Raw genomic sequence first — 15,048 nt, forward strand, 5'->3', positions numbered from 1 at the left:
TACGGCATATTTAAACTCTGTGATCAGTTTGATTGTCCTGATCTTTTTGTTTAATAAATACACAGTGTTCACTCTGCTTTGTCAGGTTGTGGGTATGTGAGTGCATGTGTGTGCAAGGAAATTCAATGAGCTTCAGTGCTGAGAGCAGCATGTTATTTCTTGCTCTTCTCGAAGCAAATAGCCGTGATTACAGTTCATGCACACAAGGAGTAAAGGCTCTTAATGTGTGTCAGACTTGGGATTCTCAGATTGCTGCTTTGACACCTGACATGGATAGCAATGTGTGGTGTTTTTGAATTTCTTTGGTGGACTTAGAGCAACAGCAGCCACAGTGACGCTCCTTGCTCTTGACGCTCTTGATTAGCACCTCTGTATAATAACTACATTCATATGGTGGACTTCACACAACCAGAAGCAAATTTACGGAAGATAAAAATCAATCTCAAAACCTTAGACCTCTATTTTGTGTACTTAAATAATCTCAGAACAGACATAGTTCTTAATGCATCACATGCATCGACAGATGGAATCTTCAGTTAGCCTAAAGGTTTTGATTCTGAAATAGAAACAATGATGACATGAAGTAAAGTTCATTTTTTGAGGCATAAAAACCTATTGGAACTTTAGAATTCTGGGTAGTGATTTGATGATCTGGGGATGTAATGTATAGAATTATTGTTATTACATCTTTTTTAAAACATTGTTATTATTCACACTGTGGTTTGATGCAAAGTGTGGTTAGAAAAGTTGAGATGTGAATGATTTTCCAAAGTCCACCTCAAAGTTCATTAAATTAGTAAAACTCTTTCTTTCTAGCTCCTGGAAATCCATGCATCTGTTCCCTGGTGCAGTTCTGGAGACCGCTTCCTCACTTATTTATGAGCTGGCTGCCCTCTTTGTTTTTGCTGGCTATTGCAGCACAAAATGCATGTAGTCTGTTTTGTTTGGTTACCCTGGGGACCAAGATCTGCTTGATCTCTTCTTTCACCTGGCTTTGGCAGAAAGCAAAAGTAGGCTCATTGCAACATGATGCTGAGCCTCCTGCTTCCAATGAAGGCTATTTTATTTTAAGCAATTTTTTCTGCGTTGCAATGCTGAGGCTATGTGCTGAAACGAAATGCTGCCAGCCTGAATGATGCGGTGCTCTTGTGTCCCCTCCACCTCAGCCCACTCCTCTGCACGCTCACCTCTTCAGTACAAACCTTCTTTTTTTGCTCTAATTTCCACATAGCACTTCACCTCCACAGTAAACCCACAAGAGGAAAAGGTAATAATCACACAACTGATGCTTGCCAGCACCTTTCTCTGTGCAGCCTGCTGGGTGGTAGCTGCACTCTACAGATCACTTTGCAAGGCAAGGATCTGTCCCTGAGTGCTTGTTACGCACTGCAATCCCACTGTTCATTAAAAACTTTGTGCCAACGAAGGATATTATTATTAGTACTAATTGGTGTATAGCTCAGCCAGCTTCACTTGACATGAGGGTACTCATAAGTCTTCGATGCTGAAGAATCTCTTTGAGTAACAGCAGTTCGTGCAGCTTTGCTTAGACTCTCACACCTGCCAAATGCATTTGCAACATCATCAAAAAGCATCCCCTAACTTTTGATCATAGTAATAATATAGTATGAGTTCCAGAAGAGAAATTTGTTTTTCCTAAATAGGTTTCAGAATAATGCTGCCACTCATGATGCACACTGTACTATTTTTAAAGATCACTTTCTAGAACAAATATCCCTGGGACAGTAATGTGTGAACAGAGATCAATGTTTTACATACTGGAACAAGTTGTTTCAGCTATGCCTGTATCTTGCCAAGAAATAGCAAGGCTAAATGAAAATGCTAGTACAAAAATGATAGCATGAAAATGATAGCACAGAAATGATAGCATTCTCTTCACTTGCCAAACACTCATTTCTACTCCTGTGTGCTCTTTCCTTGCGATGGAGTCCTCAACAAATCTCATTTCTTCTTAACCACGGAAAAAGATTTTCAGCGAGATGGCATTCTTGTCCTGCATTCATATGTGACAGAACTTTAACATAAACGAATGGGACAAAATTGTTATTTCATGAGAATTTGCGGAACATATGAAGTATGGATGCATTTCAGAGCCTATAATTATAATCTCTTTCTGCTCATAATTACCTAACATACTTGAAAGATGGGCAAAATCAGTACAGGGCTCTTTCTTTTTCTTTCTTCTTTTTTGCCTAAATATAATTGATGATGAGCTACTTAAATAGGCTTTTGATCTGTACTTTAAGTTTCAGCACATTTCTCAAGGTGACTGACTATAATTTACAGCAATGGATAACAGCAATTCCTAGAAAGCAGGCAGTGCCATTGATTTTGACCTTAGCTTTCGGTTGGCAAGTTACCAATTACTTCTAAAAAGGCTTCAGCCACTCTTTGTGGAAGTAAATACTGCTGGCCCTATGGCAGCATGAGATGGCAAGATAGCCAAGGTATCAGTTCCGTTCTGCTGATGCAACTCGTGCTGCAGCACAGCTTACAGGTCTGCTTTGAAGGGTTTTGATCATCTCAGCTTTAATGAACTTCCTGAGCAGAGAATTTTATGTGCATATATTATTTAGCAGTAACACCCAATTGGCAGCAGACACAATAGATGCTGATTGATGGATTTACAAAGAAGTGTACCAACTATAAACCGTGCCCAAAATTCCCTCTCTTTGGCAAGAACTGATCAAACGTAAAGTAAAACAACACAAATATCAAAGCACGTTATGCAAATCTTGAATGAAAATCTAAATGAAATTCACCATGCAATGTTTGATCATATGTATAGGCCCGGAGATTTTAGTGGAAAGCGAAACATTTATTCGTGCAAGTTTGGAGCCGTGCTTCCCTTCTCACTCTTTTTTTCCTGAGTACTGAAGAACTTATCTAGCTTACAGCTTCCAAAGATAGTATACAAAGGCTTCTAAAGCCACCATTAATTGCAGTAAGCAGATTTGCAAAATCCTTTTTCTTCTGTGCAAAGATCTTCATCAAACTTCCTATTCAACTACCTGGAAGGCTATTTGTTGTTATCTGATATTGCTGGAAATTCAGATATCTTTATTGCTAGAATCAAACTCAACAAATAATAAACTGCTATCACATGCTAAAATGCAGGCATGCAGACAGGACAAGGAATGTTAGAATGACACATGGATAAGGCTTCCTTTAGGCTGTAATGTATGCTCAAGTAATTTGATCATCATTGTATTGGTTTGTGGATTTTTGGCAGAGTGAGACAGGAGATAGCGCTCAGCCTGTGCTCTCAGGAAGGCCTCCTAGTAAGATCGTCAAACTCATTGTTGCCCCTGCATTGCTGCCTGGTTTTAATAGGTTTCTCAGATTTTAAGTTACCGGGGAGCCAGTTCACTTCTGTTCTGCATTTGTGAAAATTCTAGCCCAGTGAAGCCCAAGGCTTGCATTCCTACAGTGTGTATAAAGGAGTAAAATGCTACAGCCCAGGGGTCGATAAACAGCATCTACAGAGCATGCAAAATGTCCCTTGTAGATTTGAGACTTTCCGAAAGAAATTTCTGTCTAACCACTGCAACTTTCAGAGAATTTCTATACACCTTCCTTTTAGCTTTTCCTGCTTTGTTTCCATTGGCTTTTGCCTTTTTCAGATACAGAGGCTGTTCATAGTAATAAGCCCTAAGAGACAAGACAGCGTAATACTTCTGAAAATACAACAGATGCTTGTAATATTGCTGCTCTCTCTGCAGGGATTTCTGTAAACTGATTCCCTGCCTCACTCAGCATGTTAACATGCAGGAGCAGAATATTGTTTGTTGAATTTATAATGGAGCCAGGGATTCCAAAAATTGATCCGTGGGGCCATAGAAGTATAGAAATTCCAAACTATAAGTTATCAAGCTGCCTTTTCTTTGCTGGTTCTCAAAGATAACTCAGTTTGCATTTACAAGCTATTCTGAATAAGCTTCACTCGGTGCATCCTTAGCAAGAAGCTGTCAAGAAGAATGATTATCTGCCAAGTACTGGCATGTTTGGGAATATTCAGCACGAGGTTTGGTGTGTTATTCAAGTGAATGATTTCTTTTGTCACCCTTGAAATATGCATTGTCACTTTGGCAGCCTCTGTGTCCAAGAAGGTGTGCAGTGCAACGAGACATGTAAGCAAACTTGAATCAGGCAGAACAGTGTGTGTGATGAATGAGAAAAATAAGTCACTAGGAAAGCCTGGGATACCAGTAGAAGGGACAAAACGTTCTCTCACACTTGGGTGAGCTGAGAAGATGGGGTTGATTTTATTTTCTACTTTCTTTACAGATTTCTGGGTGCATGAAAGGGATTAGAGAGAAAATAAGCATGAAAAATATAGAAGCCCATGGGAAAACAAACAAACAAACAAAACCTACTAAAGTATTGGTTTCCAACATTCAATTCTTTTATAGCATTATTTTGTCTTCTTCATCTCCCCAAACTTTCTGTGAATAAAGTGTCACTGCACAGTGCCCTGACAAGCTGTGTAGCTGCAGTCATGGTTCTGGTCCAGAAGACCACTTCCCCCCATGAGATCTTTGGTTATAAAAAATAATTTTCAGCCATGGAAAGCCTCAGCAAAGCCTACAGTGTTCCTGCAAACCCACTGCCCCACTTGCAGGCATCGGCAGCTTCTTTCCAGTTCACCAGCGCTGCTTTGAGCCCCAACATTTTCCTTGTATGGGGCCTCTGCCTGTCTGAAGGGGCATGTAACAAACCTATCTGCCTCAGCAACTGAAGCAGAGGTAAAACTGCATTTCCTCAGACACCATTTCCTATTTTTCATGGTTGTTTTTCTTTCCTTTACTCATATTTCACTTCTTTTTACTATTTATTTCTCTTACATTTGGCTTCTCCTTGTTCTTTTTCTGCCAGACCAGTATCTTCAGACCATGACTAAATGGTTGAAATTAAATGCTTTCATGTTGTTCTTTGTTTGATTGATTTTTTTTTTCTAATTAAAGGCTATAACTTCTGAAAGTGGGATAGTTTCTGTAACACTGTGCAACCTTAAATTGATGCTTCTAAGAATAATGCACAGTGCTTGTTTGCTCTTCGACAGATTAAATTCTAAAATTTAAATGTTATAAATTTTTACAATCCTGTACTTTAGAGAAATTCCACTCACTGCAAATGTGTACATTTCTTTCTTATTGTTTTTATTCTCTCATTTAACATAAACCAGAACTTTCTCCTTTTGGTACAAGCAACTGCAAGTAGGTCCTTTGATACGTGCAAGGACAGTACATGAATCTAATCTAAGCCAGTTAGGTGTACGTAAAGTGTAAAACATCATAAACCTCTGAATTTAGCTGGGGCACATTCTGTGACTCATACGTAATACTTCTCACTGTTACTCCAAATGGCACCAGTAGCAGTAGCAGTACCAGCTTCCATATTCACTTGTTAATTGTCTGCTTACTCCATCCATACGTTAAGTACTGCATGAACCTCATTCATCCTGCGTTCAGCTTTATCAGGCACTCCGGACACTTTAAATCAGTCCACAAACAAACCCCTCCTCCTCCGCACCTTCTCATCCTTACAGAGCCACGGTATCCAACAAGGCTTTTCCTTGGTCCTTATTTCTGGTACTGATAAACTGTAGATATTATCCAGGTTACTATCTATGACTGCTTATCAGTCACACTCTCGAGTTCTCCATTATCTCAGTTCCAGAGTTACAAAGTAATTAGATTGACTGCCACTGCTTTGGTCAACTTACAATACCTAGCTGTAAGTATATGTATTCCGATGATTTATGAATACTTCTTGTCTTCCGAAACCTGTTGTTTGTTTCTAAGGATAAATAAATTCAAAAGAAATATGCTTTAGGGCATTGCAGATGAGGTCCAAACTTGATACTTGTGCTCTGCTGTGCCCCTCTCATGGGATGCTGGAAACTCAGGAAGAGTGGAGTGGAGGGATGGGTTATTGGGCAGCTTCTTCTGTTTGCTGCCTAAGCACACTAATTTGAGAGTATGGTAATTCAACTTTCTAGAAATTTCTGGAGTGGTTCACATTTTCCCGACAACTCCTACAACTCCCCCATCTAACCCCTTCTATATGATGCTTCTGCTCTGTCATTCATGAGAGGACTAATTTTTTTCATCCTGCACCTCCTTTCCTTTCAGGTTGAGGCTATGCAGTTAGAAAAACTAGTTCTGTATGCGTAAGCATGTCCAGCAAGAAATGCTATCAACACCACTGGGTAGCAATTTGTCTTTCTGAATTCTTTTTGGTGATGCCTTGAAGAATTTGCATGAATAGAAGCCAGGTAGGCATTAAATGGTGATAAATGGATACCCTGGCTTGAATACTAAGCGGTAATCTCAGCCTGAGTGATGAACCTGGGGTGTTAAAACAATTCCTATAGAACAGTAAGATGCATGCTCCCACAACACCTCTTCAGCCCTGACTGATACTGCTGCTAGGGATGCATTTGCAGGGAAGCTTGGTGGATGTTTAGGACCTGCTTCAGTCAACACAGCCCCAAAAGTTTCAATGGAACTCTGCCCAACTAAATGAAGCCCAAGTTTTTTTACACCATCATTTACAGCAACTGCTGTTTGGATGAAAGAGAATTGCCAGTTGTACACTGGCTTTTAACAATATTTTCACTCTTGAAAGAAGCCTGATTGACAAAGTATATGAACCATTGAATTATAAAGCAACAGATTTTATTCAGAACACTCTAAATATGCAAATTTATGGGAGGGGAAGCAATATTCTTATTCCTATTTAGGATGGGTTTGATAGACAGAAATAATTCTCTTGTCACTTGTTACAGAGAAGAATTATTAATTTTGCTTTGTCTGTAGAAAGGCAAAAGCCAGCAATCATGTTACAAAGTAGGTTGCATAAATTGCTTGACTTTCAATGCCTCTCTCTATCACATCTTATGAAGAAGAAAAGACTTCTTAATGGTGCCAGGTTCCATTATAACAGTAGCGCAACATAGTTTTAATTGACGCATACCATGTCTTAGGAAAATAACAGGCAAACTCCCTGACCATTCAATTACCATATAAATAAGAATGCACGTATCTCCCCTCATATCAGCAGCATCTTCCTTTTTTTGTTGTTGACGAAAATATGTTAATGGGTAAAAGCAGCTTTTCATTTGAATAATGACTTAATGCTTCTGTGAATTTCAGATGGTGGATTAAGCCCTTTCTTTAAAAGTTTGCAATTTCCCTATAGTTCACCAGCTGTCTTTGCTCAAGGAAAAAAAAAAAAAGGCAAATGAGAGGCTTCAAACCTCAGCACCTGCTTGGGTGCTGCTGTGGTTATATATCTGTTTAGGGAAATGAAGCACATAAGTCCTTTGCTGTCTTTTGTCCAGAAGCCTATCATGGATGTGAGACAGGAAGAAGAGAAGTGACATGTGCTTTATAATATAGGTTAATTTTCTCCTTCATGCCTAGCCAGGTGGAGCTGATATTTTGCAGATACATGCTTCAGGTTTACAAGATTTCCAAGGAAATGTGTTACTACTTCCTTTTGACCTTACAAAAAAAGAGATCTAAGTTAAAAGCGATTACATGCAAGGCAGTTAGCTCAAAATTCAAACCCATATTGCTGTTCAAGTCACCTTCCTATTTAAGGAAGAAAAATAAAGGCAACACCATGCTCCCCACACCTTATTTCTGAAATAATTTAATCTTGCAAAGTGCTTAGTAGGAGTTTTGAGCATGCCGAGGAGGGTCAGAAGGTGCTTTGAGGCTGAGCCCTGTCTGAGTGGAGCATCAAATTTGAAGTTAAACGTTGCAATATACAGTAAGTAGCACAGGGCTCTGTGAGTGGTGATCATCGGATTAAATTCACTGTTAAGGTTGCAGAGTTCTGAGTCAGCTGTAAACAAGAAAGCTTCCACTAGATGGAAGGCTCTTCTTTCTGCTTCCTCCTCATCTCTTCCCTCTACTCACTGAGACTCAGACCTGAAATCCACTGTGCTCTGATAGTACACCCATGTCACTTGGGAAAGCACTTACGTTGCTTTGACAACACTCTGCAAGAGCCAACTGATTTTCAAAAGGTGTACTTAGCACATCTGTGGGAAAAATTGAATCTGTTAATTATTAGCTCTGAATGATGTCAATATACATGCAGGCTTGAAAACAGGAAAAATATATTGGGCTTTGCAGAACAGTGATTTGTTCCTCTCAAGTGAATTCCTTAATGAGTCTATCCTTCTGACCACAGGAGTAAGAATCTATGTTCTTTTGTCTTGCTAGGGAGGAAAATAATTTACACTGTAGTATGCATTAGGAACGGTGCAGATGAAGGAAGGTGTAAACAGATACCTATGCTTGTATTTGCTGCTGTAGCCCTTGTGTTTTTCTCCTAAGGATTGTTATTGTAATAGTTGTTCTATAATAAGAGGACATCTAAGCAGGACATCTTTCATTACTTTAGCTATTCAAAGGGCTCTTTCCCAGACCTGTCCTGATTGTGGTGTAAGATTTAGCTTACTCATCATCTTCAACAAACAAGCAAAGAAAAAAAAAAAAAAAAAAAAGGTAGGGTTCCATCAAGTACAACGTTGATATATATGTAAATCTCAATTTATTTTTATATTAGTTCTGAATTTTTGGTCCACTGAAAATATGCTTGGATTCCTAATTTCATACATCTATTCCAAAAAGCAAAACAAGATACTCCATAATAGCATACACAGAAGTTGCGGCATAATAAATAGAAGTCAACAGAAGCCATATGGAACATGAATAGGATTGCCTTGCTTTGTTGCCCATTATCATCTTGGTCTAGTTCCATATGGTGATTGAGCTCTGTTTACACGACTTTGATGTGTAGGCATCTATGTTATTGGAATTGTTAACCAATTAATAAAAATCTACTGCCATATGTGCTGATACGACAGTTTGCTGTTTTATTTGCATTGGAAACTGATTTGGGAAGAACTCCATTCTCAGTTATGTTCTGATGATAATAATGTCCTTTTGAACAGAGACTCTGCTCACAGTTGCACTTTTAATTTGTGGTTAGAGAGCTCGTGATGCAAATTGATGCAAAGCTCTTGGTAGAAATTCAGATCCAAGTTGTTAATGACCTGAAAAATCCAGCTCTTCATGGTTCATAACTTGGGAACAAATTCTGATTAATGAATGCATGTCAGACAGCAAAGTGTAAGTCATCGCCCTACATATAATTTAGAAAGGTGTTAAATATGAAGTAGAAGAAACTCATGAATAGATTTCTGGACAAGTGCTGAAGAAACTGATAAAACAAAGCTGGTTTCAAGATTATTCATCAGCCATTAAAAAAACTGGAAAGGGATTTAAGTCTCACATGTTGGTTGAAGACCAGCTCTTTCACTGATTCCATTAAAATCTTCACAAGAGAGATTCTGTCATGTTTTCCCACCAAAAAGTGGGCAACTTTTTGATGCATCAGGTTCACACTGAGAGTCAGTGCCTTGGCTGGGTGGACCAACGTGCTTCTTACAGAAGTCTTATGGTTGCAGAACATATTTCTCATAAAAATCAATATCTGTAATCTTTCTTCATTGACTGTTATTCATCTCTTCCCTCCAGGAATTTTCAGCCCTGCTCACTTCAGTTTTTGTTTACATTATTTACTAAAACAACAGATGTATTTGTACAGCAGTGGCTCAGCAGTATTTGTGGGTCATCCAATACTACTTTTGCAGTTATTCTATGCAACATAACATTCCATGCATAATTGCCAGAATAAATAGTTTTACTGCTTAATTCAGTAACGCTAACCCAGCAACTGAGAATTTGGCCCATATTAGCATTTATCTCTTATAAAAGGGAATGATTCTGAAAAGAGCCTGTGAAATCACCGAACTGCAATCACTATAGCACACTAATGCTAATTACCATGGAATTTCCTGTTTGAGGAAATCCAACTGTGAGTTCATAAACATGTGTGAAAGCAAATGGAGAGGAAAAACAAAATTCAGACAACTCTTCAGTCACCTAAAACTTGCTTTCAAATCACAGCTTTCTTTTTGCATTCTGTTCTGTTCTGCAGCAATGAAAGCCTCTGACGAGCTACAGGAAAGGGGGAAGTACTAAAGAAATAGAACCTGAAAACAAGCAGTTCTTTTTTTTTAATGACACGTATATTGTTTTTAGTCTAAGTGATATAATGGGAATTTCTTCTCACTTTTTAAATTATGTTTTTGCTTTATTACTCTTACAGTAGCGCTGCACTGCTATTGTAGAAAGTGCAGATAAATACAAAGAATGCTGCTGAATACCAAATTTGTGTATTTATGTTGCATTCATTGTGGTAACTGATACAATATACATCATAAATAGCTAACAGTAAGGGACATGGTACCCTGTATTAAGTTATTTTTTTTGTTGTTGTTGTTTGAAGGCTCTCATTTGCAACAATCTCTAAAGGCAATTTTAACAATAGTGAATTATATTCCTTAAGTGAGCTTGTATATAAATTATAGATTTACAGATGACAAATAACATACATTTTGTTCTTGTTCACATGAAATAAAAGGCTGGGGTATATATACACATTTCAGAGTCAGATTGGGTACGCTCACCCACATCATACTCCCTTATTTTGAAGAAAAAAAAGCTGTATGCCTTAGTAAGCTTAGCCTGGTAAGATGTCAGAGCATTACTCAAAAACATAACTTTGCTGGCTTTGTTGATCTTTCCTTCAGTTTGCATTAAGTCAGCTGCCCTCAGGGCTGACATTTATCTTATAGACCCATGATGCAAACCTGTTGCATTTTGAAAGAAAACTGAGGATATCCTTTACCAAGTAAAACCCTGTAGTCTGATATTACTACAATATATCATCACTCAAACTTGCTTACTCTGATGAAACTAATTCTACACTTTGCTTTAGATCCTGGCTACAGGATATTGATCACCTACCAGTGCAGTTAAAGCAACGCAAGTGATATACACCCTACGAAGACGTTCAGCCAGCGGGAGATGATGAACGACTGAGTTAACACTAAAGTCATCCAGTGATGATCCTACAGTCCTTGCAGCCATCACTGCTCTCATTTGAACTCTGCTGCTCAGGAGATCTCAGGGACTGGAAGTTCAAAATTTCTAGATAATTTTTCTCTACAAATTGAGCTCAGAGTCATAGGTGGCTGCCCATCTGAAGTTCTCTCTAAACATCCTATTTACTCAAACACATAAAAGGACATAGAGGAGATAAGGAAAAGTCAGGAAAGTTTCATGCTCAGGAAAGGATATGGAAGTATGGTAGTCCAGTTGAATATCTGTATTTGCCTTCCTCCCATCCTGTTTGCACTACAGCTCTGAGGAATTAAATATCACTCTCAGCAAGGACCTCACCATGGTTGTTACCATCTGGAAGAAAGCAGCCTGGAGTCTCACGTCAGTTGGGAAGTAACTAAGGAAGTGGCAAAATCCATGGAAGGAGATCTCTTAGACCAAAGTAATACAAGAGAAATAACTCTCTTTGGGTTCTGTAGGACAAATTAACTATTCTCTTACCCATGAACTTCACTTCCACACCTCATTTTGAGACAGCACTTGGCTACAATTGGACACAAGCAAAATGATTTGCTTTAAAATAAGTTTTATTCCACACCTATTAATTGGAAGTGTTTGTAAAGAAGAAACTAGAAGCACTGTTTTTCAGCTGCACTTTTGTGGTTGCAGGCAAAATGTTAAAACAATAAAAATACAAATAGAAAGTCATGCATGTGAAACATGCAAAGCAATCTTAGGGCATTCAGGTTGCATGCATAAAGCCACAAAGGCATGATGGTAAATAAATCTGGGAACCATGCAATTAGAATGCAAGGTTTTGCAAAAGAGACCTCTGAGGCAGTCTTTGAAGCAATATATATATATAACATTTGGCTTTTTCAGCCTGAGGAGTAAGTCCAAAATCAATCACAGGCATGCTGTGCTTTAATTTCAGGTCAGACCTAGAGGATACAACAGCTCAGGAAAGACTTGGAAAAGTCTGGAGACTTTTGGGGGGACCTGGTGAGAAAACAAAGTGATCCAAGCAACTACAGGCTCTTTTATCTGACCTTATTAGTACACAAAGCTTTAGAACAAATACTGAATGAAAAAACTAATTAAAGATTTGGAGGTAAACGCAAAACTTGTTAAAATGCAACAGGACTTCACCAAGGAGAGAATATACCAGACTAAGCCCATATCTTTCTCTGATAAATCATTTTTTTAAACAATGAAAATACAGTAGATCAAATCTATCTGGACTTCAATAAAACATTTGAGAGGATGCCATGAGAGAAAATATTAATTAAGATGAAGAGATGTGGATGAATGTAAGAAATGAAAAGTAAGGACAATAACGTGAGCTGAAAGGGAAGCTCTAGATAGAAGGGTGTTACTAATGCAGTTCCATAGGGACCGATCTCAGAACTAAACTTAGTTAAAATTTTATTAGTGACCTTGGCACAAAAACCAATGAACGCTAATGAAATTTGCTGATGACATGAAGCAAAGACCTGCTGTTACAACAGAGAAGGACTGGAATACCCTATGGAAAGAATACTAGGAATCTGTGGACAGGAGAAAGAAATGACATGCAATTTAATGGCAGAAATACAAAGTTGTGCACTTAGCAGAAGTTCATATTAATTTTAATCATGTGGGGTGATTAGGAAACTTCTCCAGACAGACAGAAGAAAGAAAAGAAACTGCATCACTCAGAGGCAGATATGAGTTCACAGTAAGCTGCTTTTTGTTTGGAAATGTGGCACAAGGGACATGCAGTGCAGCTGGAGCCGTAGGGGCAGTTGTTCTGGATGTACCCAGCCTCTCCTCTCCAGCAGCAGCAAGGAAGGGGAGTCCAGCAGCATTTTCCTGGAATCATGGAAGCATCCGGCAAATTATGACTCAGTGAAGTGGTGTCTTGGTGCCTCTTTTTGTGTCTTTTTTTTTTTTTTTTCCTTTGATTTATATCAGCTCACTTCCCAAAATCCCACCCTCTTTCTGGCAATGACCACTTCTCATCATGAATACAAGGAAGTACTTTGAAAACAGAACGGCTCAGGCAAAACTGGGACAGAACACTAACCTGGAGTCTTTTATCTTTATTAGGATGCTAATAGTACTTTGGCATCCTAATGGCATAGGGATGTCTGGGTACCCTGGAGGAGCTACTGGTGTCATACAGTAGTGAAAAAGCTATGTGAAAGGTTATGTGTCAGCCATATGTAGGGTATATGTATTTGTTTAGGCTGTGACATTACACTGGGCAGCTGTCGCCTGTTCGCTCCCCTGATGGATGGAGCAAAGCCACCACACAGGCCTTGCGCTAGGGCTACACTTAGCATTTCTGATGCAGATCAATGAGTGAACTACAGATGGTGGTTTTGCCAATAGAATCATAGAATAGCTCAGGTTGGAAAAGACCTCAAAGCTCATCAAGTCCAGCCCCAACCCAACGATACTACCCTAACAGCTCACTGCTAAATGTCCCTGAGCACCACATCTAAACGGTTTTTAAACACACACAGGGATGGTGACTCAACCACCTCCCTGGGGAGCCTATTCCAGTGCTTAACAACCCTTTCTGTAAAGAACTTCTTCCTGATATCCAATCTAAACTTACCCAGGTGCAATTTGAGGCCATTTCCCCTCATCCTGTCACCTGTCAGCAGTGAGAAGAGACCAACCCCCCTCTCACTGCAATCACCTTTCAGGTATTTGAAAAGAGCAGTAAGGTCTCCTCTCCCCTCAGCCTCCTTTCCTCCAGACTAAACAGCCTCAGTTTCTTTAGTTGCTCTTCACAGGACATATTCTCCAGACCCTTCACAAGCCTTGTCATCCTTCTTTGGACCTTCACTCTTCCCTACTGTACTCAGATGGCAACTCTCAAAAACTCGATATGCGATTTTTCTTTCCTCCTCAACAACAGAAGCATTAAAATGAGATTAATTTCTGTATCTTGCTTTTGCATCCGGTTTTATTCTTCTACTCCCTTCTGGACTAATTCTGTTAAACCCCAGGCTACGTGAGTGTGGAGCTGGAACGGTGACTGACCCCATGGGACAGCAGCACTCTCAGCCTCACGTCCCCTGCCAGGTCCTGAAACAAGAAGGGAAAGCGAAAGTCCAGGGCGTATCTGGGACTTAGCTCTGCCTCCACCCCTCGGCCAGACTGGCTTTAAGCCACCCCGGGGCAGACTCTCTCCCCTCACGCCTCCGCGGGGCCCGCTGCCGGCCACTCCCGCGCTGAGTGACTGAGGTGAGGGCGGCCGCCTCGCGCTTCGCCTCCTCCAGGGGGCTGGAGGCTTCGTGCCCCGATCTGGCCTCGCTCCTCCTCCGGCCGCCCGCAGGTGAGGCCGGCCCCGGGGCGGTGCTGCTGGTGCCGCCGCCCGGCCGCTCGCTTCGGCCCGTCCCGGCCTGGAGAAGCACCTGTGGTGCCCGCCAGTCCCACCGCCGCCGCCAGGTACGTGAGGCCGGCACGGCCGCCCGGGGCTCGCCGGAGGCGTGAGGAGAGAGGCGGCGAGCGGCGGCCCCGCCTGGCTCCTGTCGTCGGGAGTCTGCACGGGTTTTCCCCGGGAAGGGCAAAAACAGCTGGGAGTCTCCGGGAGGGAGAGGGCTGTTCGCGTCGAGCTGCAGGGGTCCGCAGAGAGCTCTGTGGAGCTGCATATGGGTATGTGTGTGTTCAACCAATCCCTGGGTGGGCTTGTCTTCCCAAGGACCGAGGGAATGTTTGTGGTGAGAGCTCTGCCAGGGAGCTGAGGAAGCGCTGACCTTGAGCCAGCCTGAAGTGGAGGTGTGAGCACATCCCTTCCGCGGGGCTCTTTCATTTTTACAGCTCTCACAATAGGATTCAAAGGTCACAATGAGGAAAGGGGTTATGCCCTAACCTACGGTGGGGTTATGCCCTAACCGGCGTTATATGAGGCTGTTGCCTCATTGGTCCCAGCGCTGAGCCCTGTGGCTGTTTACACAGGGATATGACTCAGTTCAGGAGGATTCTGTACTTCCAGAATGTGTTGTCTGATGGTGGGTGAGTTTGTGCTCTCGTGGTCATGCCTGCT

The 15,048-nt window shown here is 40.8% G+C and overlaps 1 protein-coding gene across 2 annotated transcripts in view; it reads left to right on the forward strand.

The window, feature by feature from the left end:
• The first annotated feature begins 14,342 nt into the window (after nucleotides 1-14,342).
• ARHGAP8 (Rho GTPase activating protein 8) overlaps nucleotides 14,343-15,048 on the forward strand; it is a 76,768-nt gene continuing 76,062 nt past the window's right edge. The window contains exon 1 of one of the 2 annotated variants that reach the window (NM_001204389.2): nucleotides 14,343-14,450. The gene's annotated coding sequence lies outside the window, so the exon portion shown is untranslated. Of the gene's footprint in view, nucleotides 14,658-15,048 lie in introns of both variants that reach the window. The other variant, XM_025149094.3, reaches the window with a different exon arrangement.

The sequence above is a fragment of the Gallus gallus genome, chromosome 1, assembly GCF_016699485.2.
Source record: "Gallus gallus isolate bGalGal1 chromosome 1, bGalGal1.mat.broiler.GRCg7b, whole genome shotgun sequence".
NCBI lineage: Eukaryota > Metazoa > Chordata > Aves > Galliformes > Phasianidae > Gallus > Gallus gallus.